Source organism: Nicotiana tabacum, chromosome 17 (genome assembly GCF_000715075.1).
Source record: "Nicotiana tabacum cultivar K326 chromosome 17, ASM71507v2, whole genome shotgun sequence".
Classification (NCBI taxonomy): Eukaryota; Viridiplantae; Streptophyta; class Magnoliopsida; order Solanales; family Solanaceae; genus Nicotiana; species Nicotiana tabacum.
The window spans coordinates 88351186-88359399 of NC_134096.1; positions in this window are offsets into that span (position 1 = coordinate 88351186).

Genomic DNA, 8214 nt, shown 5'->3' on the forward strand with positions numbered 1-8214 from the left:
GAAAGAGTCGTACATACCATTTGAATTCCTTTATGAACGTTATGGGTATAACAAGTCATGTCGCCTTCACCGTGATGAACTTGCCGTTACTTCTTTGGGTTGGACACACCGCCGAGTGTTTGTGTTCATTGTCTGTTTCTTGGGGTTGCTGATATTTCCAATGAAAGGGGGAAGATCCACACTCGCTTAGCCATGGTTGCTAAGACTCTAATGGAAGGAATTGAGGGACAAACTTACACTATCATCCCCATGATCTTGGTCAAAATGTACCGAGACCGATGCAAGCAGGGGTATGGGCACTTCGAGGGCTGTAATCTGTTGCTGCAGGTTTGGTTATTAGAACATTTCCAGAGAGGTGAATATCATCAGGAGCTTCTACGATGACCATTGAATAACTATATAGCCTACTATCTTCCAAAAAAATGACATTTATCCCATATAGGTTCGCGCAACCTAGAAGTGCTATGAGCTGGGTGCGTTTCTTCAGCAATTTGACTGACTAAAAAAGTACATTGGATGTTCGAATGGTTCCCTAGCAGCGAGTTCATCACCAGGTCAAGATAAACCACTCATTTAATGCTCATCGGGTTAAGAGAAATCTATCCTTATGCAACTATAAGGGTAATGAGGCAAGCGGGAAGAAAACAGGTTATACCTCGGGTTTCCAACATGGCCCAGTACAAAGCAGACTTTTATGGGAACATAATTCCATTCAAGTTCGAGGTACAACATATGTGGAATCAAAAGGTCATTGTAGATAAAGATACTATCGAGGCAGATAGGTACCATACCGGCCATGTATACTTCTACCCATTATGGTTGGTAGATGATATAGCGGGAGATATTAAGCTAGGGATTAATCTAAAAAATAGGGTTATAGATGACGCTGCTGAAGCACAAGTCAAGTATAGGATACTGCGCAAGAGGGTTTTCGAGGTTGAAGCTAGGCATTTGGAACAACACAAAGTGGATATGGAAGCAATCAATGAATGGAATGAAATTACTACTAAATCAATAGAAAGATTGGAATATTTAGAGCAAGGGTTAATGGAACTTGAGGGGAGTATGAGGAAGAGGCTCTCGTATTGTCAGAATACGGAAGGCAATGAGAGAGGGCATCTAGCAAGGGCTTACCTACTATTGGACATGCGCGACCTGGGGAACTTGATTGATGGATCCAAGAAGGTCAAGCATGGAGAAGGTCCCTCTAGGGCTAAGTAGATTAGGAAATGATATTCTTTACTAGCTTAGTTTTATATTTCGATTATAATAAGGCAAATGTCATTAGTAATTTTCTTATTATTGTCATTTTATTACGGATCTGATTCATTTTCGCAGTAATGAAATGACACAATTATTGGCATCAATTTTCTCCAAGTCTATGTGTCGCTTAGGCTTACCTCGGGTACAACGAGGTCCCCCAAATTAAGACGCGAATATGTTACATGATTTTGCAAAGCATGTTCAATATTGCAAGCATTCTTTCAATATCCCTTACTGACTTGGTTACCTTCTTGTTTTTCTTTTCTTTTGTTTATTCCCATTTCCCAAAGGTTGGTTCACGCATACTGGCATTATCCGCATATCACACAAGATCCAGAAGCCCTCCACCTATTCCTCCACCAAGTGATCCTAAATGTAGAAGCAGAGGGAAAGGAAAGATGGGCGATTTAAGTGGTATCATAAAGGACAATGCAGAGAACGTTAAAACTTCGGACGGTCGAAATACTCCAGCACATAATGAATTGGTCCTACGTCTGGAACAGAAAATATTGGATCTACAAGGTGAACTTGAGCAGGTCTGGAACTTGGCAAACCTTTCCCTCACCCTAAACGTCCACGACATTAACCAACAAAATACAAACACCCAAAAACCAGCACCTCCCCAAAACACACAAAATCAAAATCTGCAAAATCGTCCCGCACCACATCAATACGCCACACCTCCTCAGAACCACAACCCTCTACCGGTACCTACTTCTCAACAACACCATCACCACCCAACTCAATACCCACAAACAACCACATACAACACCCCTCATATGCACCACAACATACTCCTGACCCGCAAAACTCAACCAATGACCACCATTATGCCCAGATTCCCGGAGTCCACCAAAGCAATCCCATACATGTGGAAACTTTAACCCACACCCCACAACAGACCCTATACATACCCAAATCCTCCAAGAAGGACCTGCTCATCAAGAACATGGTGGAAGAACTCAAGAAACATACTGACAGAGTTCAAAGTGTCGAAGGGGGCAAATGCATTGAGGGCTTGAATTATGAAGATTTGTATATATTCAACCAGATGTAGAACTGCCAGAAGGTTACAAACCTCCTAAGTTCGAAAATGTTCGACGGGACTGGTGATCCGAAGGTGCACCTGAGAACGTATTGTGACAAGCTTGTGGGAGTTGGCAAGGATGAAAGAATCCGCATTAAGTTGTTCATGAGGAGCCTCACCGGAGATGTCCTGTCTTGGTACATCAGTTAGAACCCAAAGAAATGGGTTAATTGGGTGAGCATGGCATCAGATTTCATGGATCGTTTCAGGTTTAATACAGAAAATGAAGCCAACGAAAACTTTCAGAATCTCAGAATCTCAGAATCTCAGAATCTACATTCAGAATCTCAAAATGAAGCCAACGAAAACTTTCTGCGAGTATGCTACTTGGTAGAGGTCTGAAGCAGCAAAAGTAAGGCTAGCACTGGGAGAAGAACAGATGAATAAGTTCTTCGTCAGAGCTCAGGATCCACAATACTACGAAAGACTGATGGTTATTGAAAATCATAAATTTTCTGACATCATCAAATTAGGAGAAAGAATAGAAGAATGGATCAAAAGTGAAATGGTGACAAATTTTGAAGCACTACAAGCCACAAATAAATCTTTACAGTCGGGAGGTATCTCCGAGAAGAAAGAAGTAGGTGCGGTGATGGTAGTCCAAGGTCGAAGGTCTCCTCTTACATACCAAACAACCCCACCCACATATCAGCCTTCACCTCCCAGATACTAACAACATGCCGCCACTTACCATACTTATAACACCCAACCATCATACTACCACTCACCACCAGCCCGCCAAAACTACCAAAAACCTAGACCAAATTGCGACCGCAGACCACCCAGATAATACACCCCAATTGCTGAACCCATAGACCAACTGTACGAGAGACTAAAGGGTGCCGACTATGTCACTCCCATTCCCGTTGTTGCTATGGAAAACCCCTCTCAGTGGATTAATCCAAATAAGACATGTGCCTCTCACTCAGGCATGAAGGGTCATACTATTGATGAGTGTCGTACTTTGAAAGATAAGATTTAAATATTAATTGACACCAAAGTCATACAGGCAAAGGAGGTTGCACCCAATGTCCATAACAATCCTCTCCCAAATCACAGGGGTGAAGGGGTAAACATGATAGAGACCGATGAAGAATGGGACTCAAAGGGGTCAATTGGACTCATTCGAGAAGGGGATAACCCTAAAACATCTCCAGTCACTCTCACACATATCGTGGTACAAACTCAGACACCGATTGAAGTTGAGGTAGCCGCACCAATTCCATTTAAGATTGAGGTAACAACACCCTTCACTGTGATGGTGGCACCCACGTCGTCTTTTAAGTCCAATGTTATACCTTAGGATTATGTTGCGGAAGCAAGAAGGAAAGGAAAGGCAAAAATGGAAGAAACGGATGCAGCGCAAGGCATGACCAGAACTGGCAGGGTTTATATACCCGAGCATTTGGGAAGAACAAGCAAAGAAGCCGCCTCTAAGCCGCATGTCTTTGAGACTGGCCCAAATGATCTTTGGAGAAAGTTGCAGGCGACAGAGTATTATGTGGTTGATCATCTGAACAAAATCCCTGCTCAAATATCCATTTTATCATTGTTGCAAAACTCCGAGGCACGTAGGAATGCCTCGATGAAGGTGTTATATGAAGCTTATGTACCAAATAACATCACCAGTGGAGAGATGGCCAACATGGTAGGGCAAATGTTAGAAAGTCTCAAGCCACCGGAAGGACTAAGCCACAAAATGGCACTACATATCACAGTGCAGTTTGAGGATAAATTCATTGCCAGGGTCCTGATAGATGGGGGTTCGAGTCTCAACACCTGTCCACTAACTACTTTGAAGAGGTTGGGTAAAGTTCTGCACGAGATACGAGCAAGGAGTATGAATGTGAAAACATTTGATGGGCCTCAAAGGGCCACAATTGGGGAGACCAACCTCAGCCTACAGATAGGCCCGACCTGGTTCGATGTTGAGTTTCAAGTATTGGATATATCTGCTACATACAATCTGTTGTTGGGGCGACCGTGGATACATACTATTGGGGTCGTGGCTTCTACTCTACATCAGGGCGTGAAGTATGAGTGGAACCATCGGGAAGTGATTATCCATGGGGACAGAAGTAATCCCATTTACATTAATCAAACTGTTCCGTTCGTCGAGAATAGAAGGAAGTTGGATGGAGAAACATACCATCGCGTTGAGCGCATCAACACAATTGAAAAAAGACAAATGGTGGAGCAGTAAGATAGAAGGCATATTGGCATGGACAGGGTATGAACCTGGCAAGGGTATCGGTAAGAATATCTAGGGGATCACCAAACCAATACAACTAATGCGTCACGGCATAACTTTTGGGCTTGGGTATGAATACACCTGGCACGAGTATCATAATTGGTCGCCATCGTGGCATGGTCCTTATTACCCTCTAGAGCAGCCAGTACCACGTTTGAGCTAGTCGTTTCATCAAGCTGACATGATGTGGGGGTTTGAAGAAGATGAAGCTCTAACTGGCATAAAGAAGCTATTTATAAATAACAAAGACATGGACTGCAGTGTGAGTTGAGGAGAAGGATGAGGAGGAAGACCTTATTATTCAGATAATAAAGAAGGGAGCTATTCTCAAGAATTGGATTGATGTGCCATCAAGGGCCTGTCGAGTTCCTAGGTAGCCTGGAAATTAACATCATTTATTTTTAAAAGCAATTTTATGGGCATTTAAGACATTTCCAGTATTTTGTTTTTTTAACATTTTTGTTTTGAAATAATTGCTCGAATCATTGAACTGCAGTTGTTTGACATTTTTAAATATTTATCAATGGATTGTTGTTTTAGTATTTATTATTATCCTTTATATATTCTCTCTACATTGTTATTATTACTTATCCTGATGAACCTACGACTATGACATGTAACGAGACAACGCAACATAAGTATGGTGATTCAGAGGATCTGGAAGAGGATATAATACCCGAGGAAATGCCAGAGTAGTGGAAAATTTTAAAAACAAGCCTAAGTTCAATTTGGATGAGACTGAAATCGTTAATTTGGGAGACTCGAAAACAGTCAAGGAAACTTGTGTAAGCATTCACCTATCGCCGTTAGATAAAGAATAATATATCCGGTTCTTGAAGGAGTATGAGGATATTTTTACATGGTCCTACGATGATATGACCAGTTTGAGCACGTCCATAGTGGCTCATAAACTACCTACTAACCCTATGTGTCCGCCTGTAAAGCAGAAGCTTAGAAAGTTCAAACCAGATATGAGTTTGAAAATAAAGGAGGAAGTCACCAAGTAGATCAAAGCCAAGTTTCTCATAGTAGTTGAATATCCAACTTGGTTGGACAACATTGTGCCGGTTCCAAAGAAAAATGGGAAGGTCAAAGTGTGTGTCGACTATCGGGATTTAAACAGAGCAAGTCCCAAAGATGATTTCCCTTTGCCCAATATACATATACTGATTGACAATTGTGCCAAGCATGAACTTCAATCCTTTGTGGATTGCTTCGCGGGATATCATCAGATCTGGATGGATGAAGAGGATGCCGAAAAGACAGCCTTTATTACACCATGGGGCGTATATTTGTTACAAAATGGTGCCATTTGGCCTAAAGAATGCTGGAGCCACCTATATGAGGTCCATGATAACCATTTTTCATGACATGATACACAAGGAGATAGAGGTGCACGTGGATGACGTTATCATCAAATCCAAGAGAAGCACATATCATATAGCAGATTTGAGGAAATTCTTTGATCGACTTCGAAGGTACCACCTGAAACTGAATCCCGCAAAATGTGCCTTCGGAGTCCCTGCTGGAAAGCTGTTAGGGTTCATCGTCAGCCACCGAGGAATTGAGCTAGACCCGTCAAAGGTCAAGGCTATCCAAGATTTGCCACCTCCAAAGAACAAGAAAGATGTGACGAGTTCTTAGGGCGTCTTAATTACATCAGTCCTTTCATAGCATAATCAACTGTGATATGTGAACCAATTTTCAGAATGTTAAAGAAAGACATTGCAACAAGTTGGACTGAAGAATGCCAGAAAGACTTTGACAAGATCAAAGAATATTTATCCAAACCACATGTTCTGGTCCCACCGGAACCTAGGAGACATCTGCTACTCTATTTAGCTGTACTAGATGGGGCTTTCGGATGTGTCTTGTGACAACACGACAAGACGGGAAGAAAGGAACAAGCCATATACTATTTGAACAAGAAGTTCACACCCTACGAAGCATGATATTCTTTGTTGGAACGCACCTGCTGATCTTTGACATGGATAGCGTAAAAGTTGAGGCACTACTTCTGTGCCTACACCACATATCTCATATCAAGGATGGATCCGTTAAAATACATCTTCCAGAAACCCATGCCCACGGGGAACTTAGCAAAATGTCAGATATTACTAAGTGAGTTCGACATCATCTATGTAACTCAGAAGGGTATCAAGGGGCAAGCGTTGGCGGATCATTTGGCAGAAAATCCTGTAGACGGAGAGTACGAACCACTAAAAATATATTTTCTCGACGAAGAGGTATCATTTATATGAGAAGATATCAATGAAACCTATGATGGTTGGAGAATGTTCTTCGATGGAGCTGCAAATTTCAAAGGAGTGGGTATTGAAGCAGTTTTAGTATGCGGACAGGTCAACACTATCCAGTATCTGCAAAGCTCAAATTTTCACGTACCAACAATATGGCAGAATATGAGGCTTGCATCTTGGGACTCAAGTTGGCCATTGAGATGAACGTTCAGGAATTACTAGTAATTGGTGACTCAGACCTTTTGGTACATCAGGTTCTAGGAGAATGGGCTACAAAGAATACCAAAATATTGCCATATTTGTACTATGTACAAGAATTGAAGAAGAGAATCACAAAGATAGAGTTCAAACATATTATGAGAATCCAGAATGAGTTCGCATATGCATTGGCCACTCTATCTTCCATGATACAACACCCAGGCAAGAATTTCATCGACCCTATCCCGATAGGGATTCATAACTAGCCAGCTTATTGTGCTTACGTTAAAGAAGAAATTGATGGAAATCCATGGTTCCATGACATCAAAGAATATTTGGCAAAAGGAGAATACTTGGAGCACGCAAATCATACTCAGAAATGCACACTTTGAAGATTATCTAACCATTCTTCCAAAGTGTGTGGGGGGAGGGGGGGTTCTGTATAGAAGGACTCCAGATTTTGGGTTATTACGGTATGTCAATGCCAAGGAAGCATCCAAATTGCTCGAAGAAATACATGCCGGAACTTGCGGACTAGACATGAATGGCTTTATCTTAGCTAAGAAGATATTAAGAGGAGGTTTTTTTTGGATGACTATGGAAACAGACTGCATCAGGTATGTCCAAAAGTGTCATCAATGCCAAATATATGCTGATATGATACGAGTGCCACCCAATGAACTCAATGCAACAAGTGCACCTTGGCCTTTCTCCGCTTGGGGGATGGATGTCATCGGTCTAATCGAACCCGCCGCTTCAAATGGGCACATGTTCATTCTAGTGGCCATAGACTATTTCACAAAATGGGTTGAAGTCGCATCTTACAAGGCTGTAACTTAGAAGGTCGTATCAGATTTTGTTAGGGATCGTATTATCTGTCGATTTGGGGTACCGGAGTCAATCATCGCCGACAACGCCGACAACCTTAACAGTGATTTAAAAAGATCCATGTGTGAAACCTTCAAGATCAAGCATAAGAATTCCACATCATACATGCCACAAATGAATGGAGCTGTGGAAACCGCTAATAAGAATATCAAGAAGATACTAAGGAAAATGATAGATAATCACAAATAATGGCACGAGAAGTTACCATTTGCCCTACTTGGATATCGCACCATGGTTCGCACATCAACTGGGGCAACTCCTTATTTGCT